Here is a 12,213-nt window from a genome sequence, read left to right as displayed (position 1 = left end):
CAGAAGTCTCCCTTATCTAGGCAGGCACTCTTTAGTCTTGCTTCCTAACCTTTCAGATATACATTCTTTATTAAAGGGAAAAACTTTTGTAAATACCTGCAGAATTTTATCTTTCCTTTTATTTCCTGTTGATTGAAATGTGGTACCAAAAAAAAGCTGCTATAAATTTAGTACACTTTGAAATGAGTTTGTGTTTTATTCATCACGAAAGCATCTACCTGTATTTTAATAACAGGGTACATATCAGAATGAAATAGTTTGTCCCTTCAGTCTGTAAATACTACAGACATTGATTTATGGACCTTTTACATGAAGTGCGAGGCTCCTAATGTGGGTCCCCATTCCGTTCTATTGTTCTATGTGTTCTGTATCTCAGAAGGGATCCGGCCAGGGGCTGTTCTCTCTAAGGGATGTGACACATTTCCGTAAGTGACAGAGGCACACAAACCAGTCAGTCTCACTCCAGAAGCAGCAGATATGGGGAGTGTGGGATAATTTAGGATCAGGATCAGGACTCTTCTTTGAAAAAGCCCGCACAGGTTATCCTAAAAGATCCCCACCCCTCTGTACTCCATTGAAGACTGCTCTTACAATTTCTAGCTTTGTTGTTGTTGTAGCTATTTATGTTAGTATTGTGAATAAATGTATTCATCGAGGTTTCAGTTCTGTTTCATGTACACATAGGTGGTACCTTTGAGGTGAGGAGAGACTAGATTAGGTTAGGTTAGATAGAGAATAGTCTCTTATAGTGTTATCTCCCCCACTGCCAACACCCCAGATGCTGATCACCACCTCCTCCTTCACATAGTGTTTCCCCAAAACAGGAGGGGCATTGACAATCATTACCTCTCCTCTCTCCTCCCTGATAAAAGTCCTCTCTTTTGACAGAGAGTTAGAGTATGCAGTAAGCTTTGTGTGGTTTCAAAGCCAAATCATTCTGGAGGTTTAGGCGATGCCAAATAAGAGAGAGAGAGGAAAAGAGGTAGAAAGTAGGGAGATGGGTCCAGGGCCCTCGCCCTCTGAGTGAGGTGAAATGGAGATGAGACCGCCTAGCCACCAAGTCCAGGAGGGCAGCACCCCGAAAGCCATGTGCAGATGATGAGAAACACGTCGTTTTTTGTTTTTTTTTAAATAGACTTTATTTATTTATTTTTGGCTGTGTTGGGTCTTCGCTGCTGCACGCAGTCTTTCTCTAGTTGTAGCGAAGGAGGGCTACTCTTTGTTGCAGTGCGCAGGTTTCTCATTGCTGTGGCTTCTCTTGTTGCAGAGCGCGGGCTCTAGGCGTTCAGGCTTCAACAGTTGTAGCATGCGGGCTCAGTAGTTGTGGCGCACGGGCTTAGTTGCTCTGCGGCATGTGGGATCTTCCCGGACCAGGGCTTGAACCCATGTCCGCTGCATTGGCAGGTGGATTCTTAACCAGTGAGCCACCAGGGAAGTCCCTCACGTCAAGGTTTTAAGTCAAGCTGGGACAGGTACTGGAATACTCTCTGAGTCGAACAGCATTTGGTCCACTCATCAGTAATTCTTTATGACTCAAAGGTTCATGACTTAAAGCTGGCACTACAGTGCTTGTGGTCCTCCCCTTTCCCCTTTTCTTGCTAGGTTTCCACTCCTCCCCCATGTCCCATCCTTTCTTCCTCTTTGCTATTTGCCCTTCAGATTCACACACCAATTGGAAGAACATTCCAAGGACCATGCATCAGCTAACCCACCAAGGGCTCCAGGATGGAGGCAGACATTGCCCTGGATGCCACCTGGAGAGACGGTGGACATGTGTGGGATCTGTTCCACAGAACCTGTGCCAGCTCACCCAAGGAAAACTACTTAGGCGACAGGGGATGGGGGCGTGGGGAGGGGATAGCCCCTGTCTGGGTTTATAATTGAGGCGATACGCCTATAGGTTACAGAGGGAATGTTGAAGGCCATGGTGCCTCAAGCAAGGGAGAGGGTTCTCAGGCTTCATGTCTGGGCACAGAACAAGGAGAGCCAATCAAGTCCCTTCCCCACTCCTAGAACGACCTCAAAGCAAGACTGTGCAGCTGAGTCCCGACCCCGTGATAAAGGACACTGCTCTGGAGTCATCCTGAGTGACCCAGTCCTGGGCCTCTGGGGAGCCTAACACCACTGCCTAACAAGGGGAAGAGTGTGAAGTGCTCAGCCTTGCTTCCCTTGCTTGAATTTCACTTGAAACTGCGAATCCAAAGCTTCGTGGACTGGACGCACGAGAATTTTCTGCCTCGATCTCTTACAGTTTCTTGGGCTCCTGCCACAGTACTGGTATTTGAGTTAGAGGCCTAAGAGGGAAATCAGTCCCACATGGGTAGATAACAAAACACTCTCCACCTTGGAATCATGAAGTGGAATTTGAATCTGAAGCCAAAAATCCTATCTCTGCCTGCTTCGCTAATTACATAAATTTCCTTGCTAGATTCTGCAGCTGTTTCTATGAATACAGGTCTGGTTCCCAGAAGTAGCACCTCTCATCAAGGGGAACAGGGCACTCATGCCTGGTCTGGAACTCAGACTCTTAAGTGCTGGTCTTATTTCTGTTGACGATGCTAGGTGACCCTGGATTCATGTCATGCTTTCATAAAATGAAGCTAATCACTGCCCTATGATACAGAGGTATTAAAGAAAAATGAGACAGACAGAAAGGTGTGTGGTGTGTGTGTGTGTGTATTGGTTGTGAATAGGAACTAGCAATAAAGGTTAAGTGCAGAACCCTTACAGAGGGCATTGGAAGAGAAATAGGGCTATAGCTGAAAATAAGTATATATGCAGCTTCTTTTAGAATGTTCCAGATTTCACTATGGGAAGGATCATCAAGCTTCACAGATATCCCCCCCCCTATAAACTGTTCGACTTGGGGAAGAACAACCTGATATTATGGGATGCATTTCCCCCTCTCTTATCTGACCCAGAGCCTCACCTGCCTATCTGACAACAATGTCCATCTTAGCTTTCATGGAGAACAGAGAAGTTAGGGGAAAGATTTAGCTGAATAACCATGAATTTCCCCCAAATATGTAAATTATTTCAGCACAACTGTTTCTAAATTGAAGTGTAAACTGGTTACTCCACGAAGAGCAAGTGCTCTGTAAAATTTTGCTTCTTTTGTTTCTTGCATTCCTTTCTTTTTTAAAATAAATTTATTTATTTTATTTATTTATTTTTGGCTGTATTGGGTCTCCATTGCTGCGCAGGCTTTCTCTAGTTGCGGCGAGAGGGGGCTACTCTTCGTTGCGGTGCGCGGGCTTCTCATTGCGGTGGCTTCTCTCGGTGTGGAGCACGGGCTCTAGGCACACGAGCTTCCGTAGTTGTGGCACACGGGCTCAGTAGTTGTGGCTCGTGGGCTCTAGAGCGCAGTCTCAGTAGTTGTGGCGCATGGGCTTAGTTGCTCCGCGGCATGTGGGATCTTCCCGCACCAGGGCTTGAACCCATGTCCCCTGCATTGTCAGGCGGATTCTTAACCACTGCGCCACCAGGGAAGCCCTCTTGCATTCCTTTTAATAGAAAGATGAACAAGTCTGACTAAATGTGGCTTCCACAAATTAGTACTGTATTTTAACAAAAATTAGACTCACAATTAACCCTTCTTGATGATATGGAGTGATTGGGCAGAGAACCTAGAGACCTACTATGGTTAAAAATATTGAGGACTTTTTATATGACACACAGATGAACCAATAAAAATGTGACCTCTTGACATCTATAAAAAAAGATATCTTGGGTTTCTTTCAGTGAAATATTTGAAGGCTTTAAAATTTTCAACAAAGCCCAGCTGGTTTATATGCACAAGTTCTAAACCCTGAAATATTCCCATGGTATCTAGTTTCAAAGAATTCTACTGCTGTAAACTAGTGGACAAACTAAACTGGTAAGAGATTTTTCTTTTTAAAAAATTTGCTTTATTTTTGATATAAAGTAGTATGTGTGACAAGTAAAAGTTGAGAGGAAAAATGTGAATTGCTCTGGTGGGAAAAGAAAAAGAATATCATCGTGATCCAAATGTAGTAAAAATTATAAAAGCTAAGTTCCCACTCTGAGTGAAAAGTATACCAGAGACTCTCCAAGGTTTTACATTTAGTTCAAATTTAAATATAGTCACGGTGTCACTCATTTAGATTCTAGAGCTCAGAACATCATTTTTGAAGTTCCCTCTTTAGATCACAGCCCCTGTAATATATTATTTTTGTGAAGGGACAGACGGCCTGACCTTTCTTCACTCAGCCTGCCTAGATTAAGCTCCTTTAGCCTATGATTTGGAAGCCAATAAATAGCTATGTGGTGATTACCTACCGATGCTTTGTTATTTTTCAAATGCTAAATTACCTTTAATCAAGGGCTCCTCTTTTTTTTTTTTTTTTACTTTTGTTTTATAGCTCTACTTATTCCTATTGTTCCCTCTGGAGCTAACTACTAGCAGGCTGTCCTGCAAAAACACATGTTCTTCTTCTCAGTGGTGAATTTTCTTTTCCCACACTCCTCCAGGATCAATTTCACTTTCCACTCATGCACTTTCTCTAACCCCACCTCCTCAAGTTGCATGTAAGTTTTCATTTTTTCTTTTACCTCCAAAGAGTCTTAAGTCTCTGAGTTCTTAATGTGTCAAAGTGTTGCAAACTTACTGGATGGTTTCTACCAAAACCGGGGAAAGTAGTTGCAGTGGGCAACTGCACTTAATTTGCAAGTAACAGTGCAGAGAAGCACCCTGCCTCTTCTGACTTAGGAATTGAGTTTGTAAGGTCAGTGTGACATGCCTGAGAAGTCCCAAAGAGCTCCCAGTAAATCAGTCTGAAGGTTCTGCGTGAACAACATTCACACAATTGTTTACACTTCCTGTCTCGGAATCAAATTCCAGTCACTGCAGTGAATCCTGACATTTTTGTTTAACCTTCATACCTGAAAAAAAAAGTTATTCCCTCGGAAAGGCAATAGGAGGCAACTATTCTTTCTCTCCCTAATGTATTCTCTGAAAATACACATTGACTTCAGCCAGGTTTTCACTTTCAAAGGGACAGAAGCATCAGGTTGCTCCTGAGTAGATCTTGTAATAGTTATTACATGCTGGCAGCATCCTGCCCAGGGATGCTCTCTCAGCAAGACTTTCGCCTAAAATCCCTGACTTTGGAGTTGCAAACATTCTCTTTAGCCAGAGCAGATACAGCGACATTTGGACTTTTCATAACCTCTCATTCTAGAGTTTATACATGTGGGAACCCACCCTTTCCTCCTTCAAACCAACAACTATGATTAAACCCTGGAAGGAAGGGATGGGAAGTGTGTGAGTACATAGCCCACCAATGACTCAAGAGTCAGAATTTCCGAGAGAAAATATCTGATGGGTTTTTCTAGGCTGTGATGGGAAGGAAGAGAAGAGTTTTCCTCAGGGCGTCTCACAAGGCAGAACAATGTAAGGCAAAGTTAGACCTAATGTATAAAAAGCATCTGGTGTATCCAGCACACTTTAACCTCCTAACCTTGTAATCATTTGGCACAGTGGGAAGAAATTCAGAACAAAACTATGCACTCAATATCCTTTGTGTGACTGTAACTTGGATCCTTCAGGATGGCCTTTGGGGCATCATATTGATGGTAGGAACTTGCTCTCAGACACAGCTTGAGGTAAGGGTTGGAGTGGCTGGTCACCAGTGAGCTTAACAATATGTTCATTGAAACTAACTTTCCAGTAGAAAAGAATAGTACTGTATTTTAGAGATTATTCATCTTAAATACTGTAGCCACATCTTTGCTAGATTGCTGAGTTGATCCTCCTTGCTGATTAAGCAAAGCAACAGGAGAGTAAATTATTACATTTTCTCAAATTTGAAAAGTCAAAAAATGAGGGATGCCATATTCAGAATAAATCTAGAGAGCATGTTACTTTTTTAAAAATCTTAAAAATTAGGATTCAGAATGAAAAATTAAACAGGATTAGTCTCCATTTCATCTACTCAAAAATGTTTCATTTTGGGGGACTTTCCTTTTTGGAAGGTGGTTAAGAATCCACCTTCCAATGCAGGGGACGCGGGTTCGATCCCTGGTCCAGGAACTAAGATTCCACATGCCGCAGAGCAACTAAGCCTGTGCTGCAACTACTGAGCCCGGGTGCCGCAACGAAAGATCCCACGTGCTGCAACTAAGACCCGCTGCAGCCAAATAAGTTAAAAAAAATTTTTCATTTTTATCAAGCAAAAACTAGTTAGGAGGTTTCAAATTCCATTATAGAGATTTTGGCTTACAGTTAATATATTCAGATAAAATTACTACTGACCTGCAGCCCTGGGTTCTTTTATTACTCATGCGAACTATTAAATGATACCTTTATTGAGTTTTCATCCATAAGTATTATTTAGCAGGAGATCTCAAATAAGGAGTAACCCTAAATTAGCAAGATTTTCAAAAAGTTATGATGAGGGCCTTCAAATTACAAATTAGTACAGTAAACAACATAATTTAAAATACAGGGAAACTTATTAAACAAATATTAGAATATTTAACTTTAATTGAAAGCATTTATCACAATATTTTAGGGTACCTACTGAAGCATTGAAAATATCTGATTTTGGTGAACACGTTTTTTCTGTAACATATAAGTAGATTAAAAGTTTAAAACTGAAATAGTTTATAAACTAGGACATCCATTACAATTATAGTATTTAAGATTCTAAGACTAAAAATGTTGATGTCCAACCACATAGTCTCACAAGCACTGGAATAATTACTGAAGCAGGGCTGTAGCAGTAAAAACTGGATACAGTACGTTACGGATGGTCGTCAACAGAGGGCTAGTTAAATGATTAGGATATAGCCATATAGCAGAATTCTATACAAACTTTAAAGAAATTGGGTACATCTATATCCATTGACATGAAGACATGTACATTGTATATATGTGTATGTATATTTTTAAGCAAGTTGTAGAACAGTTCACATAGAAATTTGTGAACAAAAAATAATGTGTTTATGTAAATATATACAGAATATATAAAATATGCTAGTAATTGCATAGAAAATTATTTGAATAACCATATTAGCTACCTCAATGATGGGGGAGTTTCACTTTTGAGTTCACTCGATTCTATATTTGATTTTCTAAATGGGATCACGTAGTATATGCACAAGTTTTTTTTCAATTTGCAAAAAAGAGATTGATACAATATAAAAGGGTTCCCTTATCTACATATTAAAATATTAATAGTGCTTACTTCTCTATATTTGTCTTTGTTGATCATTTGTATTGTTTATTTTTTCCACACTCTGTATGTGTAACTGTGTAATAAAGAATTAATTTTTAAAATGTTAAAGCAGAGAACAGAACATTCCCAGCAGAGGGAAAATGTACAAAGGCAACAGAGTGGGAAGGAAAATTCCTGAGTGTGTAGTGCCCCAAATAGCTCCAAGCCTTATTATTAGGTCATAAGCTTAAAGCAAATTCCTCTTACCAGCTAATTCCCCACAGCAAAAATGGCAGCAGCTTTTCAGATAATTGATGAAGAGGCCCCAAGTGGTTGCATACAGCCATTTCTTACGCATAATAAAGATACAACATTCATTTCATTTCATATCAGAGCTTACAATCAATCCGATTTTTTAAAAACTGATATTTGACTGGGAACAGTTCAGCTTGTTTCTCACCGCTGCCTCTGTATCCCATGCAAATTAAAACCGTCACTTCCTTTACTGAGAACAACCTGTAACTTCATCAAATAAAGATGCTTTAATTAAGGCTTATTTGAGACATCATTAAAACCCATCAAATTTATTGAGTCATTTCTTTTGGATATATATTTATAAACTCAGAATTGTTGTGTTCTATCCGAAAAACTTGCAAATGAACCCAAAAGAATGATTAGTGCCTGTCAGGAAAAGCACACAAACTTGCCAACCATGGTTAGCAATGACTGACTACTATCTGCCGTTTGAGAGTACGTCTTGGGGACCAGGATGTATACTGCAGAAAATCTGGCATAATTGCCACTTTTTACAGGCACTGCACTTCTCCAAAGTATGCCTCAAATTCTAGCACTGTCTCTCACTCAAAGCAACTCAGACACCGTATTCAGTAACCTGGAGGAAAAGTTCATCCTGTTCAATTAATAAGAAAGTATAAAAAGTGAGCCGTCTATAACATCCCATAGTAATAGACACAAGACTATTACTTATTATTACACTAAGTAATATTACTTATTATTACACAGTCATCTTTTTCTGGGTAAACCTCCAGAGATCTATTCCTTCAGGAGCAGGTCTGAATAGTACTAGCATTAATACACACCACACACACACACACACACACACACACACACACACACACACACACACACAGTTAGGCAGCCCTACCACTTTCTTTTCTTTCTCTTTTAAAGTAATTAATTTTAACGGATAATAAATGCCAATAGTATAAAATTTAAACGTCTTCCCCTGACTCCTGTCATTCAGTCACCCGGATTTTCTTCAGATGGTTTTCTTTTCATTTTACATTTTTAAATCTTCGATACATTTGAAAAATACTTTGGAGTAAAGAGTGGGCTAGGGTTCAACTTTATTTGTTTCCAGATGACTACTTAGGTGCCTCAGCTTTAGGTATTGAATGATCATCCATCTTTTCCTCCCATGTTATGCAGTGCTACATTTAATACCATCTAAATTCCTGTATTTGAGTCAATTTCTAGACTCACTATTCAATTCCATTGACTTGAAAGTATGGATGACGGTTAAGTTCTAGAGCCTGAACCCTTGGGTTAAGAATCTCAGTTCTACTGCTTACTGGCTGTGTGACCTTAGGCAAGTTGCTTAAACTCTGCCTAAATTCTTCATTTATAAAATAAGGAAATGAATAATCATAAGATTATTGAGGGATTGAACTATTTAAGAAATGAAACACTCAGAAAGTACAAAGTACTTGACATAACATGCAATACATATTAGTGATCATTACTCTTAAAACATACTGTTGTTGTTTTTATTGGTACTTCATTAAATTGATGGATTAATTAAGGGGGAACTGACGTGTAAATATTGTCTCCCCAAGTAAATATCACGTGCTTGTTTTTATATATTCAAGTCTTCTTTTGTGTCAGACATATACCCACAGATCTTTATCCGTGTTTTATAAGGATTCACATTCCCCTCTCTACAATTCATCTTCCCTGGATATTTCATCATCATATGATTCCAACCCCTGTAATTCTAGTTATTACCTCACAACCGCCTTGCTCCATCTTTAAACATCCCTTATCCAGGACTCTTAACAGAGGACCTTGACTACAGCCAGTCCTTAATGGAGCAAGTTTTTGTATTTCTTTAAAACAATTGAGATTCAAAATCATGTACCAAGGCTCGAGCATTTTTAAGGCTGGCGTTTTCTCTAGTGAAAAGATTTCGCTATTGAAATCTTTTTCTGGATGTGAAGTCTGAGTTTATAGAAAGTATCTTGAGAAATCAGACCTTTCCATACAATTTTATGCTTGAACCCTTTAACTGAGTTTTTGTTTCATGGGCATTAAACTATTACTGAAAAGCATGGGTCCTTTAAAGTTCAGGGAAAAGTGTTTATAAAGATCTAAGCCTGAGCTAAGACAAAGCTATAGCCAGAGGCCTGGTTTCCTGAGAAGGAAGGAGCTCCCCACTAATCTGTCATGCTTCTGTCTCACAGGATATTAAAGCCATCCCAGGCTCCTTTCGTTTACAGCCAGTCCTGTGTCTGACAATCTCGTGTCTGTCCCAGTGAGCCACATGACCAGGGTTCCACACCAGGGCTCCTCCAGAGCTCCTTGTAAAGGACCATATAGTAAGTCATTAGGGTAGGGGCAACAAAGAAAAAAAGAGAGACAATGAAACCCTTATTATTAGTTACCATCCTTCCAATCACTGTCTAATGTAATTAGAAGAAAGAAACATACCTTTAAAGGAATAATTGGGCCTGCTGGACAAGCCATTACAATTATTATTCTCTGCCAGTTCTCCTTGGTTATGACTCCTTGATTACATTTAGGGTGAGATGAATTTTAAAAGAAAACACTCATTAAACTTTTTCTAATTAAGAAAAAAATGGTTGTTGAAAATAGATGGTGTGTAATAAAAGAAGATCCTCCCCAGACCCAACCCACAGTCCTGTCTTTCCTATATGTTTCTCTTAAGCTGCTAAAAGGGTTGGGGGGATATATATTCACACACACACACTCACACACACACACACACAGAGTGAGTCCCCTACATACAAATGAGTTCAGTTCCAAGAGCACGTTCGTAAGTCCAGTTTGTTCGTAAGTCCAGCAAAGTCAGCCTAAGTACCCAACTAACACATTCGGCTATATAGTACTGTGATGTAATAGGTTTATAATACTATTCACACAAATAATACATAAAAAACAAACACAAAAAAATAAAGAAAACATTTTTAATCTTACAGTACAGTACCTTGAAAAGTACAGTAGTATAGTACAACAGCTGGCATACAGGGGCTGGCATCGAGTGAACAGGCAAGAAGAGTTACTGACTGGAGGAGGGAGAGGAGGTGGGAGATGGTAGAGCTGAAGGATCGTCAGCAATAGGAGATAGAGGTCGAGCTGCAATTTCACTCACGCCAGACATTGATGGCACAGGTTCTCGTTCCTTGCTGGATTCAATACTGTCTATAAAGACACTGTACTACTGTACTCTATACAGTACTGTACAGTACAGTACACAAAAGCACAACCACTTGTAGAGGATGCACGCACGTGACAATGTACGCCAGACACGTGAACTAACTTACATGATTGGACATGCAAACGCACGCTCGCGTCTTTGAAAGTTCACAACTTGAAGGTTCATATGTAGGGGACTTAACTGTACCTACATGTATACACCCCAGACTGCAAAAGACATTTAGGTGGTGTTGGTCTTATGGCCAGTACTACACCCTTCAGAGACAAATGGCTGATCTAATCCTGGCCCAGAGCTGACAGATCTTGGGAAATGCCTGTTACATCCTTTGGAAGAGTTCTATAAACAAGCGTTGTGGTTACCACCAGCATGGAGTCTCAATTTCAGACTTTTCGAGTAATTCACTTAGGCAAGCCTTCCCAAACCAAGTGCAAACAAGAGGCCCGATGACCCTGGTGACTGTTAATGGAGCCTTTGGCCTCACAGTCACCGGTTTTATTCCAGCCCCAGCCAGTCGGGATGTAAGTTTGTTTATATCTCATTCCTTCCTACTTACAGATGTTCTTCCAGCTGGTGGGAAGGCTGACCGAGTTTACATATCTCTTTGCCTTTCTGAAGATGCAGGAAAAAGTCATCCACCATCAAAGAGCACTAGAGTAACATTAATGTTGTCTGTGTTTGTCTGGGGAGAGTGAAGTTGCAGTTGGGTCTGCATAGAGCCAGGAAAGGAGGACACAGATCAGATTGTGTAGAATGAGGTGAGGAGTGGACGGAGAGAGGACAAATATGAATATTTTTACGAACTAACGGTCAGCTGGTCTTCGCCTCAATAAAGGGCTAGGAGGCAAGAGAAGAAGTTGAGTCAGATAGTTTGTCCCTAGGAAAGAAAGAGATTGTTTCAGAGCGAGTTCTGGGAGTAGGAAATGAGGCGATTATTAATGCTTAGACTATAATGGGTCAGCCTAGTCGCACTGTTTTGGAATTTCAGGGCAATTAAAGGAAAAGAATAGGGTTCATATATGAGCAAGAAGCTAGGAAAAAAAGAGCTTGATTCCTGGGTGGGATATGAATGAGGAAGTGCAAATGGAGGGGCTTTGAAAGTTTGTCTGAGTTAAGCTTTGTCAGGAGACTAGGAATTAAGACTGTGCCTTCTGTACTTTGTTTCTGCTGAGAGATTTCCAATCAGCATCATAAAAAAATATTATTCGCATTATTACTGATCAAACTGGGTGTCCGCTGTCCAGGAAATGCCTGGAAGAGTAAGAAATGAGAGCATCAGGGCTAAAAGCTTAAGGTTAGGTCTTTAGGCAAAATCCTCTTAAGTCCTTTATGAAGAAATGCCAGCATGTGTGTGCCCCATTTATGTATCATGTCGCCTGCACACAAACACACACACTCAGGGTTTAGTTGAAGTTTCTCCTTATAGCCCCTGCTTGGCTGTTAGTGGCCTAGAAACCTAAATTGGGTGTGCTACATCCCTGACACCCTCCTTTTCTCAGTCACAGAGGATCCCGGCAAACGCCATTTAAACGTTAGCCTCAGTTATCAGTAGATCTGCTCCTT

The 12,213-nt window shown here is 40.4% G+C and overlaps 1 protein-coding gene and 1 long non-coding RNA gene across 8 annotated transcripts in view; one reads left to right on the top strand and one right to left on the bottom strand.

Annotated features, from left to right (window-relative positions):
* The window catches only part of DLC1 (DLC1 Rho GTPase activating protein), a 404,379-nt gene that overhangs the window by 331,477 nt on the left and 60,689 nt on the right, over positions 1 to 12,213 (top strand). The gene's annotated exons all lie outside the window — the stretch shown is intronic.
* Positions 1 to 12,213, bottom strand: part of LOC309619685 — a 141,156-nt gene extending 128,943 nt beyond the window's left edge. Inside the window, exon 1 of the long non-coding RNA XR_014239157.1 lies at positions 1 to 12,213. This exon is cut by the window's left edge and continues 24,625 nt beyond it. This is a non-coding gene — a long non-coding RNA (uncharacterized lncRNA).

Source organism: Balaenoptera borealis (assembly GCF_965194805.1).
Source record: "Balaenoptera borealis genome assembly, chromosome: 21".
Classification (NCBI taxonomy): Eukaryota; Metazoa; Chordata; class Mammalia; order Artiodactyla; family Balaenopteridae; genus Balaenoptera; species Balaenoptera borealis.
This window is presented reverse-complemented; position numbering and strand designations above follow the sequence as displayed.